Source organism: Triticum dicoccoides, chromosome 7B, assembly GCF_002162155.2.
Source record: "Triticum dicoccoides isolate Atlit2015 ecotype Zavitan chromosome 7B, WEW_v2.0, whole genome shotgun sequence".
In the NCBI taxonomy this organism is placed as follows: domain Eukaryota; kingdom Viridiplantae; phylum Streptophyta; class Magnoliopsida; order Poales; family Poaceae; genus Triticum; species Triticum dicoccoides.
Window position 1 is genome coordinate 106,537,669 of NC_041393.1, and position 27,526 is coordinate 106,565,194.

Sequence of the window (27,526 nt, forward strand, 5' to 3'; positions counted from 1 at the left end):
CCACCACCGTAGGGGGGTGGACTTGTTGTCCTTGGCGCCTCGCCTGGAAACTTGATAAACTTCTTTTGCCATAGAATGAAATGGCACTTGACATCTCCAAGTCTTTTCTCCCCTTCAGGTGTAGCAATGTCAATCTCCAGGTCCTCAAACCCTTGGACTATGTCCTCCACCGTGACACGAGCATAGCCATCTTGAATGGGGTTGTTGTGGTGGAGTGCTCCAGGTAAACATGGTAAAGCACTGCCGATGGCTACCTTCATGGACATGTTCCCGATAGGATAATACAGATGACATTCTTTCATCTCCTTTATATCGTCCACGGGGTAGCGAGGAGGCTCCGGTGAAGTAATTTCGACCACCAGAGGCTCCGGTGCAGTAATTTCGATCGTCGGTGCATCTGCACCAGCCGGTGGGGCCTCCGTGGAAGCCACGCTGCTTCTCCGTTGCTGGCTTCCGAGATCCGCTGGATGATCTTCATGCTGCACCCGAGATGCATCTCTTTCGGCTACTAGTACACTCATGGTTTTCTTCATCACATCCATTTCCGATGCCAACCGCGCCACAACATCTGCTTCCCGATCCATCTTTCTCTTACGGCTTCTGTAACCGTACGGGTCATCGTTCTGGGGGAACCCTATTTTCCACGGAATGTGCCCCATGCCTCGTACACGTCCTCCGTGTTCAGGATTCCCGAGGGCTTTTGTCAGCGCGTCGTTCTCTCTGTTGAACTTGATCTTCCCCTGTTGAGCATACCTCATTGCGTTAATAAGGGCTTGGGTGGGTTTAATTAATTTGCCCCGGTAAACACACTCCCCTGTCTCCGGGTTCAGCGTTCCCCCATGCCCGTACCACCAGCTTTTGGCCCTTGGGTCCCATCCCTCCGTACCTGGACGGATTCCTTGCGCCGTCAGCTCGTTCTCCATCTTCTCCAACCTAGGCACCCAAATGCGATACCCTCCTGGCCCCATAACATGATTGTACTCCTTCTTAGCCGCATTTTCCTTATTTTTTTCGATATTTGAATGAACTGCTCCGATTTCTTTTGCTTCACAAATTCTGGCCAATCATGTTTCAGTTTCTCATATTGTCCTTTGAAATCCGGAGTCTTGTTCTGCTTGACAAAGTCATGGACTAGATTTTGCTTGAATTTCCGGAATGCGTCGGCCATCTTATGAAGAGCGAACTGTTTGACTAGCCTCCTCCTCTCCTTGTTTTCCTCAATCTTGTTACCCTCCTCATCGAATTTGTTGTATTCCGGAGGTAGAACGAAATGTTCCATAAGCTTCTTGAAGCAATCTTTTTTTGTTCTCTTATCGACAAAAGTGAAACCATCAATTCATGCCTTCTTTGGCTCATTCCACTCCTGGACGGTGATCGAGACGTTGTCTCTAACAATGGCTCCGCATTGGCTGACAAACTTGGTGGCGTTCTTGCGGGGCTCCAGCGGCCTGCCGGTTGCACTGTCGACAACCTCGATGGTGCATGTTTCTCCTTGTTTCATCGTCTTGGTTGCGCCACGCTTTGACGACGTACTCGATTGTTTCGACGATCCGGCCGAGGGCTAAAATAAGAAAGAGTCGCGCGCGTTAGTACACACATATTTATTCAAATCAGTTAGTTTGTATCACCAGAGGCTCAATGTATATATATATACCTCGGCGCCGGAGGTGGTTGCTACTTCCATTTGAAGATCGTCGTTTATCGACGTTTGTTCGGCATCATCTTGCTGACGGCGCCCTTCATCTTCACCGTCAAGGTTCAGATAAGAAGAGATATCATCTTCTTCTTCTCCGGTCGGCACATATTGAATATCGCCGTTTATGATGCCGAACATATGTGCTTCACCGTCCGGATCATAGTTGTCCATAATCGGGTCAGCTCTATCGTCCGCCATTATGTCAGTCCTGAAAACATGTAGTAAAAACAAATTAATTAAGTGAAGAAGGGGGGCGGTGGCGGTGGCGGTGGCGAAAGGGCGGTGGCAAAAGGAGGGGGCGAGGAAGGGGTGGGAGAGGGTGTCGCGGTAGAGCGCGAGACGGGTGCTCCGTAGTCGAACTTGGGGTCGCCGGCAGTCTCGGGGTCTAACGCGGCAGTAGGTCGTACCGGCGAAAGGGGGAAACATCCGGGAAAGTATCCCCGGTGATTCGCGTTTTCGGACAGATGAACCGGAGGGGAAAGTTACGTGTTTGCTATGCTAGGGATGTGTGGCGGACGAACGGGCTGCGTATCCGGATCCGCCTCATCGTTCTGAGCAACTTTCATGTACAAAGTATTTTCATCCGAGTTACGGATTATTTCATATTAATTTTTAAAGTTTTATATCATTTTTAGAATTAACAGAATTAATTAAATTGTCTGTTAACTAATTAACCAAGTTAATTAGATTAATTAACAGATTAGTTATATTAGTTATTTAATTAGGTTTACTAAACACAATTAATTAAGTTAATTAATTTAATTAACTGATTAATTAATTAATATATTTATTTATTTATTTTCTAAATTCTCTTCTCTCCTTTTTTTAAATCGTTTCTGGGGCGTGGGCCCCAATTGTCATTGGGCCGGGGATCGTTTCCTAATCCAGGATTCAGGCTTCCCCGGGTTGTCCGAGCGTAAAATATTCTTGTGTTTCTCAAAGTACGGAGCCACCAAGCTGGAATTGGTCAGTACAGTGTGGTGTGCTTCAGTCAGAGAATGGCCGTCCATACATATCGTTGATTTCCTTCCGATCGTGCCTTTTCCACTTAGTCTCCCCTCGTGCCGCGATCGAGGAAGACCAATCGGCTTAAGGTCAGGAACAAAGTCAACACAAAACTCAATTACCTCCTCATTTACATAGCCCTTGGCGATGCTTCCTTCTGGCCTAGCACGGTTACGAACATATTTCTTTAATACTCCCATGAACCTCTCGAAGGGGAACATATTGTGTAGAAATACAGGACCGAGAACGAAAATCTCTTCGACTAGGTGAACCAGGAGGTGCGTCATAATATTGAAGAAGGATGGCGGGAACACCAACTCGAAACTGACAAGACATTGGATCACATCGTTCTGTAACCGTGGTAGAACTTCTGGATTGATTACCTTCTGAGAGATTGCATTGAGGAATGCACATAGCTTCACAATGGCTACTCGAACATTTTCCGGCAGGAGCCCCCTCAAAGCAATCGGAAGCAATTGCGTCATAATCACGTGGCAGTCGTGAGACTTCAGGTTTTGGAACTTTTTCTCCGCCAATATTCTAGCTCCCAGAATATAGATTTCTTCTTCCACATGGCTGCGTGCCCGTCAGCTCCCTTCGGAACTGATTGTCCGCCAGGACCCTTTCCAAAGATGACTTTCAAATCCTTGACCATATCAAATACCTCAGCACCAGTGCGTTCCGCAGGCTTCGGCCGGTGATCTGCCTTGCCGTTGTAATGCTTGCCTTTCTTTCTTACTGGATGAATTTTCGGAAGAAATCGACGATGCCCAAGGTACACGTTCTTCTTACAATTTGGCAAATGTACACTTTCAGTCTCATGTAAGCAGTGCGTGCATGCATTGTATCCCTTATTTGACAGTCCCGAAAGGTTACTAAGAGCAGGCCAATCGTTGATGGTTACGAAAAGCAACGCTCGTAGGTCAAATTCCTCTTGTTTGTGCTCATCCCACACACGGACACCACCCCACAGCTGTAAAAGTTCATCAACTAATGGCCTTAGGTACACATCGATGTCGTTGCCGGGTTGCTTCGGACCTTGGATGAGCACTGGCATCATAATGAACTTCCGCTTCATGCACAACCAAGGAGGAAGGTTGTAGATGCATAGAGTCACGGGCCAGGTGCTATGGCAGGAGCTCTGCTCGCCAAAAGGATTCATGCCATCCGTACTTAGAGCAAATCTTATGTTCCTTGCGTCAGCTGCAAAATCTTTGAACCATCTGTCGATCTTTCTCCATTGCGTTCCATCTGCGGTGTGTCTCAACTCCCCGTCCGACTTACGGTCCTCTTTGTGCCATCGCAACAACTTGGCATGCTCTTTGTTCCTGAACAGACGTTTCAACCGTGGTATTATAGGAGCATACCACATCACCTTGGCGGGAACCCTCTTCCTGGGTTTCTGGCCCTCAACATCGTCACCAGGGTCATCGCCTCTGATCTTATAACGCAATGCAGTGCATACCGGGCATTCATTCAAATTCTCGTATTCACCGCGGTAGAGGATGCAGTCGTTGATGCATGCATGTATCTTCAGAACCTCTAAACCTAGAGGGCAGACAACCTTCTTTGCTTCGTACGTACTGGAGGGCAACTCGTTATCCTTTGGAAACATATTCTTCAACATTTTCAGCAAGTTTTCAAATGCCGAGTCAGCTACACCTGCCTCTGCCTTCCATTTCAGCAAATCCAGTGTGCAGCCCAGCTTTTTCAGACCATCATCGCATCCGGGGTACAACGCCTTTCTGTGATCCTCTAACATGCGATCCAAATTCTCCCTCTCCTTTTCAGTTTCGCAGCGTCTCCGTGCATCAGCAATGGTCCGACCAAGATCATCAACGGGATCATCACGTGCCTCTTCTTCACCTTCCCCTTCACCTTCAGCATCCTCCATGAAAGTATCACCGAAATGAGCAAGATAGCTTTCATCGATGAAATCATCCCCTTCTTCATCTTCTTCCATTATAACCCCTCTTTCTCCATGCTTGGTCCAACAATTATAGCTTGGCATGAAACCGTGCCGAAGCAGATGCATGTGAACATCTCTTGAGGAAGAGTAACCCTTCTGATTCTTACAGATAACACATGGACATATAACAAAACCCCCCTGCTTGTTCGCATTAGCCACTACGAGGAAATCTTTCAAACCCGTAGTGAACTCGCCGGAGAGTCGGTTACCGTACATCCATTGCCGATTCATCTGCATTATTATAATATAAAATATATAATTAACCATCATGCATTTGTTAAACTAACTAGCTACAAACAATATAAATTAAACAATGAACTGCACACATGCATATTTTATCAATGACACACATGCATGAAAGGTTCAAGTTGCTAACCGCGATCGAGGAGGAAAAAATAAATGAGGAACCTCAAGTGTGGCTCCAACACTTCATATCATGTTTGTTTCACCCTCTTAGGGCATTTCATCAAACACCTTGTGTGCATAAGAGGAACCAAAAGCAAACCTACACCCCCTTGTGAAGCTTGTGAAGAGAAGTGGCACCAAATGGCTAAGTGAGCGTGCTGAACTGGTATATATAGGGGAGGAGCTTTAGTCGCGGTTGGCCTGGCCAACCGTGACTAAAGGCCTTTGCGCACCTTTAGTCGCGGTTGGCCTGGCCAACCGCGACTAAAGCCCCTCACGTGCACCAGCTGGCCACCGAGCGCCCTGGGCCCAGGCCTTTGGTCGCGGTTCGTCTGCCGAACCGCGACTAAAGACTTCATTAGTCGCGGTTCCTACAGTTTCGCGACTAATGGGGCTGGACGGAAGCCTCTTTTTCTAGCAGTGAAATCACAAAACATAGCTACCACTGTGTTACCCTAGCTCAAAGATAGCCCCTCTTATACCTCACTAATGGATCCGAACCGTTGATTTTTATGGGTTTTTTTACATCCAACGGTACCAAACTATTAAAACATGCAAATCAACACACTCACCCACCCAGGGTGCGGAATGTACAAACGAGTCTGTCAACAAAAGGAAGCCAAAAAAATCTAGCCGAGGCGTGTAAAAAAAAACTGTCCTATGTCACGCTCTCCCCAAATTCTCTCGTCAATTCAATGTGAGAGAGTGATCCACACACACACACAAAAAACTACTCAAATATATTTCCATGTTTTCACGGATGGTATTTTCTTGAACACGTCCTAGAAGCAGCGCCCAAATGCTAGAGCCTACAAATGGTCATAATTTGGAAGGTCCATTGAAACTGAACCTTCCAAATGCCATTGATCTATGATTGGAGATCACATATATTCTAGGTTACCGAAAATGGGCCAATGTTTTCTTTTATAAATTCTGTCATACCTTCGAACGCGAAGACTAACTTGATTGATAAGAAAGATAGTGATGTTTTCTCTACTTTTAGGAATCTTGCTGGGGTTGAATTACCTCATGTAGTTCGTAAGCCGAAGAAGTGCTCCAAACCTCAAGGTAAGGTCCACGAAAAAATGAATTCACTAGAGGAAACCATCTTCAATTATCTTCTCAACAATTAAGTCAAAACACTAAGCTAGCATGCTATACTTGGCAAAATGGCAAGTATATTAACTGTCTTGCCATTGGAAGTCAAAAATGCACAGCAAACAATGGATAATAAGATGCATGGTTTCGACCACCTGAACTAAAGTTTTTTTTCATGAATATGCAAAGAATTACGTATCATTTCATTGATAAGTAGGAGAGAATTGTTACAACAAATAGGAGGGAGGGGGAGAGGGCACCACACAAACAAGAAACACATCTTGAAGACTCGCCTAGCCCGAAATCAAGCAATGAAAGGCAAAGAGAAGGGGCACAGGGCACGCGTACCGTGGCACGACCAACACACGGAACCTTCGTCACGCGGCCACCACTCCATAATAGACTGAATCAACGTACCCCCACCTTAATTATGCGCCTAGGAGATGGCAAGTGGGATGCAGGACCCAACTGTGCCAGAGGAGGAAGGCCTGGAGGAAGTGTCGGCGATGTCATATATAGCGCCTCGGATGCCCACACCGTGGGAAGCAGCCAATACCGAGCTTGGCATCCAACATCACATCCCAACATAGGGGGCTTCCTCGAGCACCCAAGACAACGCCTTCATAAAGGAAGTGGCACTGTGACGCCGTTGTCCGATCCGGCGAACCAGGCCTAGGGTTTTCCCTGGCGCTCGAGGGGCATGGTAAAGAGGCAATGGTAGTGCCTCCAAGAAGGGGGTGACACCCACTGGTGTTACCACTACTAGCATCGGCAAGCTGAGCAGGCTTTTCGCCCTGGCTTGAGACCGAACAATCCTAAAGAAGCCGCCGAATCGATGTAATATTAAGGTAAAGAGGCATCAATGATACATTTGATACTAATTAAATGAGCACCTTATGTGTATATTGAAAAGAAAACAAATAGTTAACAACGGCACGAAAAAATATGATAAAGAAGATAAAAAGAGACTAGGGTAACATGGAAAAAAAATTCTATGAGACCAGGTCTCATGGATTAGCAGGTGAGACCCATCCCGATGAATGACACGTGACGTTTACAAATCACAAAGCATCTACCCCACCCCCACCTGAAATCAGGGAGGAAGAGATTAGATGCTTTGTGATTTGTGAATGCCACGTGTCATCCATCAGGGCGGGTCTCACCTGCTTTATATGAGACCTGATTTGTGAATGACACGTGACGTTTACAAATCACAAAGCATCTACCCCACCCCCACCTGAAATCAGGGAGGAAGAGATTAGATGCTTTGTGATTTGTGAATGCCACGTGTCATCCATCAGGGCGGGTCTCACCTGCTTTATATGAGACCTGGTCTCATATAATTTTTTTCCGGGTAACATGAAAGAGAGGGAAAAAAAACAAAAACTCAATGGTGGTATGAAAAGACATGACAGAAAAGGTAAGGAAAAACAATCCCGCGGCAAGTGCTATTAGGAATCTACAAATTTTGCTAGATATGATTTCAGGAAGTATGGAAAAATAGTTCAACAATGGCGCAAAAATTAGTATGGATATGCGGCAAGTGGTATGTCAGTCTAATGGTCTTCTATTTGTCCATGTAAACATTGTGACAGTTAATAAAAGCTTCAGAGTTTGCCTAAAAAGATGAAGTGAATTGTTTCTCCCTAAAAAAATGAAAGGAATTGTTTAATTAAGGTCCAGATAAACCAGAAGAAAAAAAACGAAATGGAGATGCGGAGGATCGAACCCCGTGCCTCCCGCATGCAAAGCGGGCGCTCTACCATTTGAGCTACATCCCCTTTGTCTAAATTTTCGATCTTAAGCTATAAAGCCTGTTATACTTCTGCAACGCGAAGACTAACCAGCATGGGCCAATGTTTTACCTATGATGACCGGCCCACTTTGTGTACGCCTGATGGCCCGTGGTAGGTTTAAGAATTGGCCTCCTCAAAAGTTGTCCAGCAGGGATGGTTCAGTGGTTCAGCGAGGCTCGAGACATATTTAGTCCCACCTCTGCCGGAGGGAGCGAGTGCGTTGAAGGGAGGTCTTTAAGAAGGGACGAGGCGCGACTGGGAAAGGCATGATCCTTCAGGCAGCAAAGGGAAATGAGGAGTGGTACAGGCTCGCTAATTATGCGAGAGGGGTGCCCGCCCCAATAAGCCTGTTACGACACGGGCATCCCCGTGATCTATCATCTCCTGAATATACAATTTGAAGTTTTTTCTCTTTTTGATTTTTTTTTCAAGGTTTTTTTGGAAGTTTTTGGTTTGTTTTGCCTATTTTGTTAAGAAGCTTTTTATTTGGACTTGGTTTAGATTTTTGTTTTGGTACACCAAAGTTTGATTTGGTTCTCTTGTTTGATGATTCTTTTTTTTCCTTTGTTGGTTGAGATCGGAAGCATTGTGTTCAGCCCGCCGCTGACGGCATTGAAGCCACCGACTGGCTTGCAGGTGGTGTGCATACCGCCACAGCTCACCTTCGCCGCATCGGTTGCCGTCTGGCTGTCCTTTGCAGCTGGTCGTCCCAGCGCCAGCAGTAGCCCTATGCAGCGCTACCCTGCCTGCGCCATCAATGCCTCGCTAGCTGCTTGCATCGCCGAGATGGGCGCTACCCTGCCTGCGCCATCAATGCCTCGCTAGCTGCTTGCATCGCCGAGATGGGCGCGCGGAGCTAGCAATTGACATCAGGGTGGTCTGCCTTAAAAAGATTGACAACAAATATGCCATGTATATATTGTAATTACCACATTCAAACAGATTTATTGGAGAAGGAGTTGGAGAAGGACACGGCGGTAGACCAGCCGACTTGGAGTATACCCCAAGCAATACATGTTGTATCCTAATTGTATCCGGTGCATATGTTCGTTTTGCTCCTATGCCGGATGTCCGAGCTTCCATCCGGATGTTCGGGCCGCACCTCGGATATCCAGCCCTCTCGCCGGATGTTCGGCTCATTGCTGTTTTAGACACCAGTAGGTCTGCACATCCTCGCCGGATGTCCGGGCTGCACCCCGGATGTCCAGGTCTCCCAGCCATGCCGGATATCCGGACTTTGCCCTAGATGTCCGGCTACCTGTCATCCTGACTCCAGTAGGTTTGCACGTAGTTGCCGGACGTCCAGGCTTCGCCCCGGATGTCTGGGATTTGCCCCGGATGTCCGGCCCCTTTGTTTTTATCTGTGCTTCTCCTATGTTCTTTAAGTGTCTCGCCAGCCCGGATGTCCGGCCACCTTGCCCAGATGTCCGGCCTCCCCGTTCACTTGCACTACAATGGCCATATTTGTGCTCACACTATATATATAGCCCTTCTTCCCCACGGGAGAGGGTTGACCATTCACTTTGAACAAACCCTAGAATACATTTCACTCTCTCTTTCTCACTCCTCCACACCAAATCTTAGATCCCCAAGGGATTTGAGAGCATTTGAGAGAAGTTATCCGATCAAGTGATAGATCCACTCCTTCCCCTTCTTTGCACCAAAGGAATTCACGATTTGAGAAAGTCTTGAGCTTTTCCCCATCGTTCTTGTTACTCTTGGAGGTTGGAGACTCCTAGGTGGTAGGAGTCTTTCGGAGAGGAATCGACCATTGTGATTACCCCCCGAAAAAGTTTGTGACGGTTTGGAGATCACCCCAAGGTCTACCACTAGTGGTTGAGAAGCGCCTTTGTGGTGTTGTCTCAAAGAGAGAATAGGGTGAGCCTTCGTGGCGTTGGTATGCCTTCGTGGTAACATCCACCTCTCTCAACGGTGACTTCCCTCCAAGGAAGTGAACATCGGCATACATCCTCGTCTCTCGGAGTTGCGGTTATTCCTAACTCTAACTCCCTACTTGTGGTTACTTGTCTCTTGCACTTACGTTTATCATACTGTGCTTTCTTACTCATATATTTGTGCCACTTGTTTATCTTGCTTAGCTCTTAGTGTCATACTTGCAATTGTTAGGCTTACTTACATATTTCACATTATTGCCTAAAATTGCTAAGTAACAACTAAATTTGTAGTTGTACCTATTCACCCCCCCCCTCTAGGTCCATCTCGATCCTTTCAATTGGTATCAGAGCCTCGTTCTCTATTTTTGTGGCTTAACCGCCCTAGAGCGAGATGAACCCCGATGGGACTCCCCTTGTTGCAGATCCGAAGAGTACGGGAACGGCTTCCTCGGAAGCCAAGTCCTTCACTTCACAGGATCTGGAACAAGCTCTTCCTAAGCAAAAGGAGGAGCATGATGCCTCTCTTGAGGCCTTGGTCCAAATGAGGATAGCCACACTAACCACGATGCTTGCACCAGCTATGCCTACTCCACCATTTGGCCAACAACCTCCTAGTAATGAACACTCTAGTGTTCCTTGGCTTTATGCAAGACCTCAAATAGAGAAACCTAAGTATAACCCTCAAGGCAAACCTCCTCTACTTGATGACACTACCGATTTTTTTATGTGGAGAGTTCACTACTAGGAAAAGGGCTATAGATGGAAATGACACTAATGGCGCACCAGACTTATGGTGCGCCATTAGTATATACTAATGGCGCACCACCATCTGATGCGCCATTAGTGTTGAAACTACTAATGGCGCACCCTGCCGATGGTGCGCCATTAGTACCAATTTTTTTTTGAACTAGTGCGCCTGTCCAAACATACTAATGGCGCATCCACTGGTGGTGCGCCATTACTAGTTGTAACTAGTAATGGCGCACCAGCCAGAAGGTGCGCCACTAATGTTATTTTTTATTATTGTTTTTATTCCTTTTTTTGCAAAAGTACTAATGGCGCACCACCAGGGGGTGCGCCATTAGTAACCTGGATTACTAATGGCGCATTTGCTGCTGGTGCGCCATTAGTAAGTGGGCAGCAACAAGATATTTTGGACAGCCTCTCCTCCCACACTCACTTTCTCCCCACTTCATTCTCTCCACCGCCTCCTCCTTGTCTCGGGTGCCTCCTCTTTTTCACCTCATTTCCACCATAGATTCATTCAAATTAAGTGGTTAAGTTACCTTGTTTTGCTAGGTAAGTAAGGGGGGAAGCTATATTTATGTTGTTCTCCCTACAACAATGTGCACATGCACTTTTTATGGCCTAGCTAGATCTATGTATGTTCGTGGTGTTGCATATGTTTGTGGTGTTGCATATGTGTTTGTGTTTGGAGGTGTACCGGTATTTGAAATGCGATAGTTGCCAATATTTTGCCGGAATGTTGATTCATTTCCGTTTCGGCGAGAATTTTGGCATTAAGCATTCTTTTTGGTCCTATTTTTAGGGAAAGTCATGCCAAATTTTTTCTTGGTTCTAAAATATCGTTTTGCTCTACCCCGCAGGCGACCATGGTCCGCACGATGACCGAAGGCATCGTGAATAGGTTTTTGAGGTCCGCGAAGGCCGAGATGCTTCAAAAGAACGAGACGGAGATAAGATGTCCGTGTTGAAGATGCAAGCTGAATAGCCTTATTGCGGACCTGGATTCCGGGCAGGTGCGGGACCACCTGCTCTTGCGTGGTTTCATGGATGGCTATAGGTGGCAAGGTGATGAAGATGACTACGAAGTCGTCCATGGGGGCCGGGCAAGAAATGAGGAAGGGCAGCAAGACAACCACCGCGGCTCAGGGGGGCGAGAAGACGAAGAATCCCCAGGAGATGATCACGACGGTGATGCTGTACACAGTCATCATGTAGAAGATGCAGGACATGATGATGATGCCGGCGGAGCAGACGACGCTGGACCATCGATGGGCTGGGTGCAGGACCCTCATATTCAAGAGCTGCTTTTCAAGCAGACGGATAACGCAAGAGCTGCCGCCCGAGAGAAAGCCAAGATGGATCAACTTGAGTTAGACGCGGTTACTCCATTGTATGAAGGATGCAGGCCCGAGGATACCCGCCTGAAAGTAACGCTCATGGCTCTGGAGATGAAGGTAAAACACAAAATGACCGACGCATGCTTCGACGAGAACATGTCATTCTGGCACGAACGTCTTCCCAAGGGGAACAAGTGCCCGACCAGTTTGGAGGAGGTGAAGAAAATTGTGTGTCCTCTGGATTTACCGCACGTGAAATACCATGTGTGCATGAACAATTGCATCATTTATCGGGACGAGCACGCGGAGTCTACCATATGTCCGGTGTGCGGTGTCACTCGATACAAGAAGAGGAAGAAAGCTCCTCGAAAAGTGGTGTGGTACTTTCCGATCACTCCTCGTCTGCAGCGGTATTTCGCGGACCCTAAGGTAGCAAAGCTCCTGCGTTGGCACGCGGATAGGGAGGAGAAGAAGCGAGAAGATGACGCAAATGATCCGGAGATAGATAAAAAAGACAAGATGCTGAGTCACCCTAAGGATGCGAGCCAGTGGCAAGCGTTGAACTTCGAATACCCAGAATTTGGGAACGATCCAAGGAACATCATGCTGGGCGCGAGCACCGATGGAGTCAATCCGTTTGGCAGCCAGAGAAGCACACATAGCACCTGGCCTGTGTTCGTGTGGATGTACAACCTTCCCCCCTGGTTGTGCATGAAGAGGAAGTACATTCACATGAGTATGCTAATTGAAGGGCCGAAACAACCAGGGAACACCATCAATCTGTATCTGGGGCTGCTGAAAGAGGAGATTGACACGCTGTGGAAAACGCCAGCCAATACGTGGGACGCCGCAGAGAAAGAATATTTCCCTATGAGAGCCGCACTGCTCACGACGGTGCACGACTATCTCGGTTACGGATATCTTGCGGGGCAGGTAGTCCACGGATTTTCTGGATGCGTAAGGTGCATGGATGACACAACGTATCGCCAGCTAGATAGAGATCCCGGGTCTTCGAAAACCTTGTTCATGGGACATCGAAGGTGGCTTCGCGACGATGACCCGTGGAGGAAACGCAAGGATCTGTTCGATGGTGAAACCGAACCCTGAAAACGCCCGTGTACGAGGAGCGGCGAGGAAATAGACAAGCTGTTGAAAAATTGGAAAGACTGCCCACTGCCGGGAAAGAAGCAAAAGGCGCCAGAGCCGCTGCTGAAGGTATGGAAAATGAGGTCTGTTTTCTGGGACTTGCCGTACTGGAAGATCCACCGTGTGCCTCACAGCCTTGATGTCATGCATATCACGAAGAACGTGTGCGAGAGTCTGCTTGGTACCCTGCTCAACATGCCAGAGAGGACCAAAGATGGGCCGAAAGCAAGGGCAGACTTGAAATCAATGGGCATCAGGCAGGAGCTTCACGCTATATATGATGATGATGATGATGATGAGGCGAAGCAGGACACAGAAAGTCGTCGCAAAGGCAAAAAGGCCAAGAAGACCGGAAATGACTACCCTCCCGCGTGCTTCACTCTAAGTCAGGAGGAGATCGAGCAGTTTTTCACCTGCCTCCTAGGAGTAAAACTTCCTTACGGTTACGCGGGGAAGATAAGCAGATACCTAGACCCAGCGAAGCAGAAGTTCAGCGGGATGAAGTCTCACGACTGTCACGTGCTGATGACGCAGATACTTCCAGTTGCAATCCGTGGGATCATGGACGCGCACGTCCGTGAAACGCTATTTGGCCTATGCAACTTCTTCGACGTCATCTCTCGGAAGTCGATTGGCGTGAGGCAACTCAGAAGGCTACAGGAAGAGATCGTGGTGATACTATGCAAGCTTGAGATGTACTTCCCGCCCGCATTCTTCGATGTTATGGTGCATCTGCTGGTCCATATAGTGGAGGATATCATCCAACTCGGGCCGACATTCCTGCACAGCATGATGCCGTTCGAAAGGATGAATGGTGTCATCAAAGGATACGTTCGCAACATGTCACGTCCAGAGGGAAGCATAGCCAGGGGCTTTCTGACCGAAGAGTGCATCTCCTACTGCACGAATTATCTAGGCATCGAGAACCCCGTTGGTCTGCCCGTCAACAGGCACCTCGGCAGGCTCGCTGGATGGGGTCACCGTGAGGGTCGCCGCGAAATGCATGTCGACTTCGAGGGTCGACTCGCCGACTTTGAAAGAGCAAACCTAGTCGCGCTACAACACATAGACGTGGTCGATCCTTGGGCGGTAGAGCACAAAACCTTTATTAAGAAGACGTACAATGACCGAGGCCAACAGAGGACGGACGGAGATATACTCAAAGAGCACAACTCATGTTTCACGCGTTGGTTCAAGCAGAAGCTTCTGTCGTACCCTTTACATGAGGATTCTTCCGCGGAAGAACAACTCATATTCGCCTTGTCACAGGGCGCCGAGCACAACCTGATGACCTATGAGGCATACGATATCAACGGCTACACATTCTACACCGAGGCCAAGGACATGAAGAGCGATGGTTATCAGAACTCCGGGGTAACGATGGAATCCTACACCGGTAACGACAAGGACAGATACTACGGAAGGATCGAGGAGATCTGGGAGCTGAGCTACGCTGGAGAGAAGGTCCCGATGTTCCGTGTCAGATGGGCCAAGAACGTCATAAAAGAAGACCGGTATTTCACCACCATGGTTATACCCGAAGCCAAATCCAAATCCAAGAACGTCATAAAAGAAGACCCGAAGCCAAATTCACAAAGCTGCACGAACGATACAAGTTCCCCGCTGAATTTGAAAACACAAGCCTCAAAGGGAATAAAGTGAACAATGCTGCCCTCACGAAGATGAGCAAGGCCCTGTCTACTTGGAAAAGCAATGTGAAGAGAATGATCGAGAAAGGTGAGAGTTATCAGAAGATCAAGGAGAAAAATCCTTCGATCACCGAAGATGACTACAACAACTTCAAGATCAATTGCTCGAGCACCGCAAGCTCCCAATCAAGTGAGTGGGGGAAACAAATGCGGGAGCTGAACATAGGGGAACACACACTCGGTCCCGGCGGTTACAGAGTGGCGGAGCCTATATGGGACAAGGAGGAGGCGGACCGTGCCGAGCAAGGCCTACCGCCCCTCTTCGATAAATACTGTGACAAGCAGACCAGGAACTTTGTTAGGGCCCGGTACAAGAAGGACCCGAAAACAAAGGAGCTTACCACGGATCCGAAGACCAGGCAGCTTGAGCTTGTTCTGGTAAGGAATACACCCCCGCGTAATTAGCTCCATATGGTTGCATTCTAATTAATGAAGCCAAATTTCTAAATGGTTCACATTCCTTCCGCAGGCGACTGAAAGCAGTAGCGCCGGGTCGACTAAGAGCAACCCTTGGGACACCACTCTAAATAGGGGGTTGAATGTAATGAAGAACAAGGATAAGCTCAGTAAGCCGACGTCAGCTGGTCGTGTGGCCGGCAAAGGCTTGTCGACAAAATGGGGGTCATACTATACCGCTGGTGTGCGGAAGGAGAAAAAGACCAGCTCGGAAAGCCAGGCGCGAGAGGTTCAAGAACTCAAGGCACAAGTGGCGCGGATTCCGGAGATTGTCCAAGAGCAAGTGGAACAACGACTCGGAGCGACGATCACCGCCCTTTTGCCTACCTTGATCTCGGGGTTGAGTGCGTGGATTGCGGGTGGCCAACAGGGGCCGCCCCCGATTCCTAGCTTCACGGCCAGCAACTCGCATAATGCGATGGCGGGGCCATTGGTGCCTCCGGCGGAGGCGGCATTGGTGTCTCCGACACCGGCACGGGAGCTTAATGCACCCGGGTGTACGCCGGCCGGCACCTCTTCAGCAAGCGGCCCCTCCGTCAACTGCACGCCCGCCGTTGGCGGTGCCTCGACATTAGCCGAGCTCGACGCCATCATCACGGTAACTAATTAAGCCTCTCTCGGCCGAGGACTTCATCTCCTTGCCTTTGACTGGGCATCCCTGATGCCCTACATGTTTTCGCAGGGCGCCGCCGACGTTCCGTGCACTCTCCTCCACTTCGTGAACAACGAGTTGGTCGATGTCGCCAAGGGCAAAATCGTTCAACCGGGCAACCCCTTGTTCCACGGTACCCAGATGCCACCCAACTTGTTTAGGGTTCAACTGGTTCGGGTGCTGCCAGGCTGCGACGACTTGTTACCTCCGATTCGACCCGTCGGGGCCGACGATGAAGACGTGATGACCCTCAGCGCCTGCCTGAGCTGGCCCCTGCTTTGGCCGAAGAGCCAGATTCGTTTGGGGGCGGGGGACACCACCCCAAAGACAACACCGCCAGTCGTGCCGGCGCCAAGTCGGCCCCATGGCAAGACCGCCATAACGGTGCCGGACATCCCTATGCCACTAGATCCAAACATGCATATGGCACAGGATCAGAACGACGACGACGACGACGATGATACATTTGGCAATGTCGATCAGTACTTTGCCGAGCATGGGTACGATGGCGACTTCATGGGGCCTCCTTCTCAAGAACCAAACCCAACAAAAGACGTGTGCGATCTAGCTCGTACCGCGGAGAAGCCAAGTTGCAACAGGCGCCGTCTGGCATTCAGCTCTCAGGAGACGCCTCCAGCTGCCGACTTCACCGAGCCTCAGATAGGCGAGGTGCGAAATATTATCAGCCCCAACACACTCAAGAAGGCGGTCTGTGAGCAGAACTCGGTCCCATTACAGGAGAAGAAGAAGGCACGCAAAAGAAAGACTAAGAAGGGTGCGAGCCAGCCGGCACCGAGTACGATCCGTGCTCAGGACGGGCCACCTTCACCGCAGGATATCTCGAGGAGGGTGCATGTGGCGGGTAGGGCGATGCTACCGACAAATATGCTCAATGCTGCAACCGGTGCTATGCGGAGTCTGCATGACAGTGTTCTTGCTTTGGAGAAGCGGCGTCTCAGAGAGAAGGATGTGGCATACCCGGTTTTCGTGGCCAAGGTGCCAGAGGGCAAGGGCTTTGTGGATAACTCCATCGGGCGTACGATCGTCCTGCGTTTTGATGACATCCACGCTATGTTGAACCTTCATCCGCTGCACTACACCTTCGTTCGGCTATTTTCGCTGAGTATGGAGATGCGGATCATTCGCGACAAGACCCCGGACATCGTGATAGTCGACCCCTTCTACATGCGTGCCAAGATCTTGGGCAGCGCTGGGGACCGGCAAGTCGCGAGTTCTTACCTCGAAGGCGTCATTCTGGCAAACCAAGATAAGGATAACTTCCTCGTGCCTTACTTTCCCGAGTAAGTCCTCCCCTCAACCGGCCCGTAACATATGAATTCTTACATTTCGATCGTTTTTCTTTTAACATTCCGTGTTTTCTGCAGTGACACACGTTGCACGCTCATCCTCCTAAGCCCCAAATATTCCATGGCCACGTATTTCGACCCGGACCGTCAGTCGAACGTAGACTACACAAATATCAAGAAGGTTCTTGATGATGTTCTCCCCTGCTACGCCCAATCTGGAGGCACCTTCACCAGGCCTATTCGTAAGTACGACAAGCACGTGTTCTCCCATAATACGATGTTCTGCTGCGTCAAGCAGCCGCCTGGCGGTCAGAAGGGTGCCTACTACGCCATCCATCACATGCGGGCGATCGTACGGGACCATCATCAACTTCTGCTACCGAGTAAACTCAAAGATTGGGCCGCGAGCGTGTCGGCAATCCAGGACGCGGACCTCCGACAAGAATTCTTTCGCATCCAGTCGGAGTTTGCGGAAATCATCCATCAAGATGTCCTTCGTACCTCGGGGCAGTTCTACCTCAGAAATCAACCGTCCAACAGTGACATCGACACAATGCTACAAATGCAGGATGACAACGCCCGTTCTTTCATGACTCCCACGATAGACGGCAGCTTCATCCACGCTCCGGTCCCTTGAGTCGAGTTGTCTAGTTCTGAAACATCGATTGGCTCATGTTGTAATTAAACTTTAATGAACTTGTAGTATGTCTCTTTGGTTTCGAGAGTCGTTCAACTTAGATGTAATCGATGCTATTAATGTCTTGCTTTTCTCTTCCGATCGTTCTGTTGCATACTTATATATTGCTTATGTATTGTCTGTGAATTGGTACTAACGTTTCGTTTGGCTAGTGCATAGTGATGCCGACGTATGTCGTGTACAAGGGTAAGGTTCCCGGAGTCTACGATGACTGGGAGGAGTGTCGAAGACAGGTTCACCGATTCAGCGGTAACAGTTACAAAGGGTACACCACTAGGGCCGAGGCCGAATCTAGATACGCCCGCTATCTAGTGGGAGAGGGGAGGGAGCATTGGAGGAACCGGATGAAGACGAGTTTCATCGTGATGATGCTCATCGTGATGACCGCAGCTCTCTTCTATGTGATGGTAGTTTAGATGATCGATATCGACTTGTAATGTGAAGACAGACTCGCTACTCGCGGTCTCGAGACTTGTAATATAATGTTCTATCTTTGTTCGGTCTTTTCAATTCGGAGACTAATATGATGAATTGTATTCGGAGACTAATATGGTGAATTGTATTCAAAGACTAATCTTCTATTGTATTTGATGAATCTGTTGTTGATGTGTGCTGTCTATATTTTGTCAAATTATACATTTTGTAACCTGTGCAAAAAACAGAAAATAAAAAATAAAAAAAACCTAATATTCATACTAATGGCGCATCACATGACAGTGCGCCATTAGTATGACAGTGCATACTAATGGCGCATCACTGGGCAGTGCGCCATTAGTATGCCGCGGTTACTAATGGCGCATCCTGAGGTGGTGCGCCATTAGTATGCCAAAGCACGTGGGTATACATGGCCCCTGGGAGGCATACTAATGGCGCACCTGGCCTATACTAATGGCGCACCCGAGGTGCGCCATTAGTATACGAGATACTAATGGCGCACCAGGTGGTGCGCCATTAGTAAAAATTACTAATGGCGTGCTGTTAATGGTGCACCACAGATGCGCCATTAATGGCCATATTAGGTGCGCCATTAGTAGGGGTTTCTCTAGTAGTGGTTGCTCTGCAGGATCATCTTCGTTATGGAAATGATGAGATGTTGGAGATCTTGGAGTATGCCTACCAAGCTGTTGACCCGAAGAATCTTACTCCAAGAGAGGTTTGTGACAAAAATCTCAATGACACAACAACCATGTGCATAAGAAGAGGTATGACTTACAAGCAAAGGAGACCATACATACATATCACAAGTGCCAAGGAATTATAGGATAGTATTGTGAGGACCAAGACCGATACTTCCACTCTCCGGCTTGCTCAACATGAAATTGCCAAGGGTCAATTGCAAAACATTTGTATGGAGAAAGGTGAATCTCCCAAGCAACTACTTGAGCGTCTCATGACTCTCACCGCTGACATTGAGTCATGTGAATGTGACAAGACTCAAGATGGATTCAACTTGACTAAGCGATTTCTCGTGGATAAGTTGCTTCATGCTCTTGCTCCATATCATCATCAAATGGTGTGGGACATAAGACAACACAATGGATTCAAGGAAATGACTCCAGATGACATCATATCCACTTTCCAACTATTTGAAGAGTCAAAGGCAAATGCCACAAAACATCTTGCCATGCATGGTACCTCAACATCAAAGATCAATCTTGCATTGAAGGCCAAGCATGTATGTGAAGAAGAGCAAAGTGAAGAAGAAGAAGAAGATGATGATGAGGACGGTGATGAGATTGACTCAGATGGGAGACCATCCTATGAAGACATTGCTCTCTTTGTCAAGAAGTTTAGTGCAGGAAAATTCAAGGGAAGGTTCCAGAAGAAGAAAGTGAGGAAATGCTACAACTGTGAAGAAACCAACCACTTCTCCAACAAGTGCCCTTATGAGAAGAGAGAAGATAAACCAAGGTTTCCCAAGACCTTTGCCAAGAAGTTGCCAAATCCTTTGAACTCCAAGCTCCAGAAGAGAGATGGGAAAACAATGGTTGCTCATGAAGAATCCGATCCGGATGATGTTAGTGGTGTTGCCGGAGTTGCTCAAGATTCTCAAAACACGTTGAGGCAATTGAACAAGAGTGGTGATGTGGTCACCTATATCTACATGAAAGACTACAAGGGCAACACTCACAAGTGTCTAATGGCAAAAGCAGTGGTAGAAGATGGAGAGGACCAAAGCTCTCCGGACAAGGTCAAGGTAACCCCATGATCAAATCCTCCTCTCTTCACTCCTTCTACTCCTAGTGATGAGTATCTTGATGCGGAGGACAATTATGAGGATGATGATATAGATGATCCTATGCTTGCTAAACTTAATAAGTTCATGTGCTCCCTCAAAGGAAAGAAGCTCACTATGTTTCATATGCTTATGGAGATGGTGAGTAAGCACACCATCACCATTAAGGAACTCGAAACCCTCGTCGCCGAGGAAAAGGGAAAATATGAAATCCTTGAGCGGAAAGTCCAATATGAGGAAGCATGAAATGATGAACTATGCTTGAAAATTGGTGCAAACATTGATGTTCATGCTAAAGATCTTGCCTCCTTGAAAAAGGCTAAGGACTCTTGTGCAGATTTGATGAATGATAAAAGTAAGCTTGTGAAGTCTCATGCTTTTCTCTCTAAGGATTGTGAGCTCCTATCCGTGTCCCTCAAGACTAAGGAAGAAGAGCTCACCCTTCTTACAAAGAGTTTTGAGACGCTCAAGCTTACTTATCTTGAAACTCTAGCCAAGGCCTACTCTTCTCCTATTATTAATGTTGAGGCTTGTACTACTAACTCTAGTAGTGATCTAGCATCTATTCTTGAGGAGAATTGCTTTCTCAAAGCTCAAATCGAGAAAGGTCTCATGACATGTGCTCAAGGACAAAATAACCTTAATGAGGTGTTGAGCCAACACAATGAGGTGTTTGCCAAAGAGGGGCTCCGGTTTGACCCAAGCACAAGCAAGATGAAGTCGTCCTCTCAAAAGTGCACAACCCCTCTAAAGGAAACATTTGTACGAGAAGGGCACAAGGAGAAAGGTAAGGTTGTTAGTGGGAAGGCCACAAGGGGCATGCCCACTCTCAACAAGCCAAAAGAGTTCATGCCTCCATCCTATGTACTTCGTAAGACTAAGGATGGAGAAGTTTATGCAAAATTTGTTGGTCCTCGAAATGCATTCTGATTCTATGCTATTTGGGTCCCTAAGACCCTTGTGACTAACTTGAGAGGTCCCATTGCAAAATGGGTGCCTCTAACCAAGTCATAATTGTGTGTAGGTTGCCTTCTCCGGTGGAGTAAAATGGGTGATTGATAGTGGATGTACCAATCATATGACAGAAGATAGCAAATTGCTCTACGGTTTCATGGAAGCTATTCAACCATTCATGAGCATTATGTTTAGTGGAGGTTCAAAAGAACAGGTACTCGGGTTGGGCAAGGTGGCTATCACAAATGACATGTATCTAGCAAATGTAATGCTTGTTCAATCCCTTAAATACCATTTGCTTTTCGTTCGCCAATTGGCTTCTGTTGGTTATGATACACTCTTTGGACTAACATATGTGAAAGTCTTTAAGAGAGATACTCTCGAAGTGTCCTTTGTTGGAGAGTTGGATGGCAACCTTTACACAGTTGATTTCTCGAAAGAGAGCACATTCCATGCAACTTGTCTAATGGACAAGGCCGACAAGGGGTGGCTCTGGCATCACCGGCTAGCCCATGTCGGCATGAGAAATCTTCAAGATCTCTTAAAGGGTAATCACATCCTTGGACTAACCAATGTCTCTTTTGAGAAAGATCATGTGTGTAGTGCATGCATAGCCTAGAAGGAACATCAATCAAAGCACCCACCAAAGAATACCGTGTCTACTTCAAGGCCTTTGGAGCTCCTTCATGTGGATCTTTTTGGGCCTCCTTCATGGGATAGTCTTGGTGGGAAAAAGTATGGGCTTGTCATTGTTAATGATTACTCAAGGTATACATGGGTGTTTTTCCTCAAGTCCAAGGACAAGACGAAGATCACATTCATTGATTTTGCCAAGCAAGCACAACGCAAGTTTGACAAAGAAATCTTGGCAATAAGAAGTGATAATGGCTCTGAGTTCAAGAACTATACCTTGGAAGAATTTCTTAGTGATGAAGGGATTGAGCATCAATATTCAGCTCCATACACTCCTCAGCAAAATGGTGTAGCTGAAAGGAAGAACCGTACACTTGCGGGGATGGCAAGGTCCATCTTGGATGAATACAAGTCGCCACATAGTTTTTGGGCCGAGGCTGTCAGCACTGCATGCCATGCATCAAACCGGCTTTTCCTCCGCACTATATTGGAAAAGACTCCATATGAGCTCTTAACTGGGAACAAGCCAAATGTTAAGTACTTTCATGTATTTGGGTGCAAATGTTTCATCCTCAACAAAAGAGAACGGTTAGGAAAATTTCAATCCAAAACAATTGAGGGCATATTTGTTGGCTATGGATCACACTCTCACGCCTATAGAGTCTAGAACAAATCCAATGGATGTGTTGTAGAAACTTGTGACGTGGTGTTTGATGAATTTAATGGATCCCATGGGGAGCAAGTTGATCTAAGTGATGTAGGCGAAGAAGATTCTTCTCAAGATATTTTGACCATGGGTGTTGGTGCACTTCTTCCAATGGAACAAGAACCTCATGATGATGAAGACGAAGATGGAAACTTCACACATCATCAAACTACTTCAACACCCATACCACCACAATCTCCTATTGGCCAACCAATGCCCTTAGTCCAAGTACAAGAAGATGATCAAGTCCCTCTTCATGATAATCTTCAAGAACAAGAAAGTGCAATCATTGACGATGAACCTCAACAAATGCAATATGAAGAATAAGATCTTCCACCACATATTAATGATCCATATGTTGAGGACGTGGATGATGGACATGAAGTTGAACCTCGAGAAACCCTAACCACCATCATGCCTCGAGTGCCCGATGGTGCCGATGTTGAAAAAATTCTCACCGGCATATCGGAAGGTAGAGTCACTCGTAAACATTTGACAAACTTTTGTGCTCACTTCTCATTTGTGTCTAGTGTTGAGCCTCTCAAGGTACATGATACGTCTCCAACGTATCTATAATTTTTGATTGTTCCATGCTATTATATTACCTATTTTGAATGATTATGGGCTTTATTATACACTTTTATATTACTTTTGGGACTAACCTATTAACCGGAGGCCCAGCTCATATTGCTGTTTTATTGCCTATTTCAGTATTTCGAAGAAAAGGAATATCAAACAGAGTCCAAACGGAATGAAACCTTCGACAACATGATTTGTTGGAAGAATATCACCCAGCAGACTTGGACTTCACGTCAGAAGAGCCTCGAGGAGGCTAGGAGATAGGAGGGCGCCCCCCTACTAGGCGCGCCCCCCTGTCTCGTGGGCCCTTCGAGCACCTCCCGACCGACTTCTTTCGCCTATATAGTCCCACGTACCCAAAAAACATCCACAGAGAAGATAGATTGGGAGTTCCGCCACCGCAAGCCTCTGTAGCCACCAAAAACCTCCCGGGAGCCCGTTCCGGCACCCTGCCGGAGGGGGAACCCATCACCGGTGGCCATCTTCATCATCCCGGTGCTCTCCATGACGAGGAGGGAGTAGTTCACCCTCGGGGCTGAGGGTATGTACTAGTAGCTATGTGTTTGATCTCTCTCTCTCTCTCTCTCTCTCTCTCTCGTGTTCTCTCTATGGCACGATCTTGATGTATCGCGAGCTTTGCTATTATAGTTGGATCTTATGATGTTTCTCCCCCTCTAGTCTCTTGTAATGAATTGAGTTTCCCTCTTGAAGTTATCTTATTGGATTGAGTCTTTGATTTGAGAACACTTGATGTATGTCTTGCCGTGTTTATCTATGGTGACAATGGGATATCACGTGCCACTTGATGTATGTTTTTGTGACCAACTTGCGGGTTCCGCCCATGAACCTATGCATAGGGGTTGGCACACGTTTTCTTGACTCTCCGGTAGAAACTTTGGGGCACTCTTTGAAGTACTTTGTGTTGGTTGGATGAATCTGAGATTGTGTGATGCATATCATATAATCATGCCCACGGATACTTGAGGCGACAATGGAGTATCTAGGTGACATTAGGATTTTGGTTGATTTGTGTCTTAAGGTGTTATTCTAGTATGAACTCTATGATAGATTGAGCGGAAAGAATAGCTTCATGTTATTTTACTATGAACTCTTGAATAGATAGAACAGAAAGGATAACTTTGAGGTGGTTTCGTACCCTACCATAATCTCTTCGTTTGCTCTCCGCTATTAGTGTCTTTGGAGTGACTCTTTGTTGCATGTTGAGGGATTGTTATACGATCTATCTATGTTATTATTGTTGAGAGAACTTGCACTAGTGAAAGTATGAACCCTAGGCCTTGTTTCCTATCATTGCAATACCGTTTACGCTCACTTTTACCACTTGTTACCTTGCTGTTTTTATAATTTCAGATTACAAAAACCTATATCTACTATCTATTTTGCACTTGTATTACCATCTCTTCGCCGAACTAGTGCACCTATACAATTTGCCATTGTATTGGGTGTGTTGGGGACACAAGAGATTCTTTGTTATTTGGTTGCAGGGTTGTTTGAGAGAGACCATCTTCATCCTACGCCTCCTACGGATTGATAAACCTTAGGTCATCTACTTGAGGGAAATTTGCTACTGTCCTACAAACCTGTGCACTTGCAGGCCCAACAACGTCTACAAGAAGAAGGTTGTGTAGTAGACATCAAGCTCTTTTCTGGCGCCGTTGCCGGGGAGGTGAGTGCTTGAAGGTATATATTTAGATCTTGCAATCGAATCCTTTTGTTTCTTGTTTTATCACTATTTTAGTTTATAAAAGAAAATTACAAAAAAATGGAGTTAAGTTTGTCTCATACGCTTCGTCTTTTTAATATCTTTCGTGAGTTTGATGGAAAGGAAAATTGTGCTCAAGTGCTAGAAGAAGAATGCTTTAAAATGCTTAGTATTAAATCTTTGAATGATGAGCATGATTGCAATGTTGTTAGTATAAACTCCTTGAATATCCATAGTACTAATGATGATTGCTCTAGTCATGATGAAAATATATCTTATGAGCATGTCAACTTTTGTGGAGTGCATGTTTGCATGAACACACCAAATAGAGAAGATATATATTGCAAGAGGCATAAGCATCTAGAAAATAAATGGTTGCAAGAAAGGCTAAATGTGAGTGCTGAAAATTTGAATTTCCTTTGCCGTACTTGTGAACTTTGCAATGAAAGTGGTCATTTACATCTCCTATGCAAATTATTTCATGATCGAATTGTGTCCAAGAATTGTGATGATTTGATTTCCCTTGCACATTATAATGAACTTAGTTTGCTTTTGGGTTATGAAGAGTTGAAATGTTTAACTAAGGATCTTCCAGATTTTGCCCTTAAGAAATTCCTTGATATTGATCTAGAGAAGATTTATTTGTATTGTACAGTGAATTGCATTGAAAATCCTTACATTGCCAATTACATAAATAAAAGAAAGCAAATAGAAGATGATGAGAATACTAATGAAAGGGAAGAGACTTCCCAATATCCTCCTATTATTTCTTATGATGAACCAGGTAACGAGGAGGAGCTTTCTATTCAACCAATCTCGTCAATAAGGAGCTCAAATAGGAAGGTTGAACCCACACATAATGAGAAGAAGAAAAGGAAAAGAAGGGGCAACAAAGGTAATATGGTATCCCTTCCAAATGATGTTGCTCCTACTACTTGTGATGATGATAATTGCTATACTATTGGTGCTATCCATACTATTAATGATGAGAGTGATTATGCTTATGATATGAAAAGGCCCAAGCTTGGGGAAGCTATGCTTGATGAGAATGACATATTTGAGAATATATTTGCTGAAATTAATGTTTGTCCCAAGCTTGGGGATGCTATGTTTAGAGAATATGATATTTTTAGCATCCCAAGTTTTGATATGCAAAGTTGTTATGATGATAGCATGCCTCCTACCTATGATGATTATATTGATGAAAGTGGGTTCGGAAGAGTGTCAACTTTAGGAAGTAGTGATCCCACTATTTTGGAGGATGTTGAATTTTATTGTGATGAATATGAAAGTGGATTTGGAAGAGTGTCAACTTTATTTAGTGATTCAACTATCTTGGGAGAGGTTTCAATCGATTATGATGAGAACGAAGTTGCTACTTATGATGATTATTGTGATGAAACTTATGATATAAAAAGTAGTGATGATTATATTTACAAATCTTGTTATGATTATGATTACCCTTTTTCTGAACATTACTCTTTTAATGTGGAAACAATTTTTAGTGTTCAAGTCTCTTATGATACTCCCACTATTCCGAATGAGAAGAATTTTGCTTATGTGGAGAGTAGTAAATTTTCTATGCTAGTAGATCATGAAAAGAATGCTTTAGGTGCTGGTTATATTGTTGAATTCATTCATGATTCTACTGAAAATTATTATGAGGGAGGAATATATGCTTGTAGGAATTGCAATAATGTCAAGTTTCCTCTCTATGTGTTGAAATTTTTGAAACTATGCTTGTTTTACCTTCCTATGCTAGTTGATTATTGTTCCCATAAGTTGTTTGCTCACAAAATCCCTATGCATAGGAAGTGGGTTAGACTTAAATGTGCTAGTCATATTCTTCATGATGCTCCCTTTATGTTTCAATTCTTATCTTTTATGTGAGCATCATTGCCATCATCATGCCTAACTAAAAAGGCATTAAAGAAAAGTGCTTGTTGGGAGACAACCCAATATTTACCCTTACTGTTTTTGTGTGTCCACATGATTATGCTACTGTAGTAATCATGTTTTATAGATTTTATGTAAATAAAGTGCCAAGTAGGACCTTTGGGAAGACTTGGGTGAAGTTTATGTGATCTTGCTGTAAAAAACAGAAACTTTTGCGCACAAAAGATTAGCTGTAAGTTTTTACTGGAGAGTGATTTTAGGTTGATTCTTTTTGCAGATGATTAATATACAAATTCTTCAGGTCTAGAAATTTATTTCAGAATTTTTGGAGTTCCAGAAGTATACGTTTGATACAGATTACTCCAGACTGTTCTGTTTTTGACAGATTCTGTTTTCATTGTGTTGTTTGCTTATTTTTATGAATCTATGAGTAGTATCAAAGGGTATGAACCATAGAGAAGTTAGAATACAGTAGATATTACACCAATATGAATTTATAATGAGTTCATTACAGTACCTAAGTGGTGGTTTTATTTTCTTATACTAACGGAGCTTGTGAGTTTTGTTTTGAGTTTTGTGTGGTTGAAGTTTTCAAGTTTTGGGTAAAGATTCGATGGATTATGGAATAAGGAGTGGCAAGAGCCTAAGCTTGGGGATGCCCAAGGCATCCCAAGGTAATATTCAAGGACAACCAAGAGCCTGAGCTTGGGGATGCCCCGGAAGGCATCCCCTCTTTCATCTTCGTTCATCGGTAACTTTAGTTGGAGCTATATTTTTATTCGCCACATGATATGTGTTTTGCTTGTAGCGTCATTTTATTTAGTTAGTATTTGCTTGCTGTTATTTATAATAATATTTTTCATCTTTATTTTGAATAAAAATGT

The 27,526-nt window shown here is 45.8% G+C and overlaps 2 non-coding genes across 2 annotated transcripts; one reads left to right on the forward strand and one right to left on the reverse strand.

The window, feature by feature from the left end:
- Positions 1-7,881: 7,881 nt before the first annotated feature.
- TRNAA-UGC lies at positions 7,882-7,954 on the reverse strand. The gene has a single exon. It is a non-coding gene; the product is annotated as a tRNA-Ala (tRNA).
- A 301-nt stretch (positions 7,955-8,255) lies between these two features.
- Positions 8,256-8,355, forward strand: LOC119342403. The gene has a single exon (XR_005165585.1). It is a non-coding gene; the product is annotated as a small nucleolar RNA Z279/snoR105/snoR108 (small nucleolar RNA).
- Positions 8,356-27,526: the final 19,171 nt, after the last annotated feature.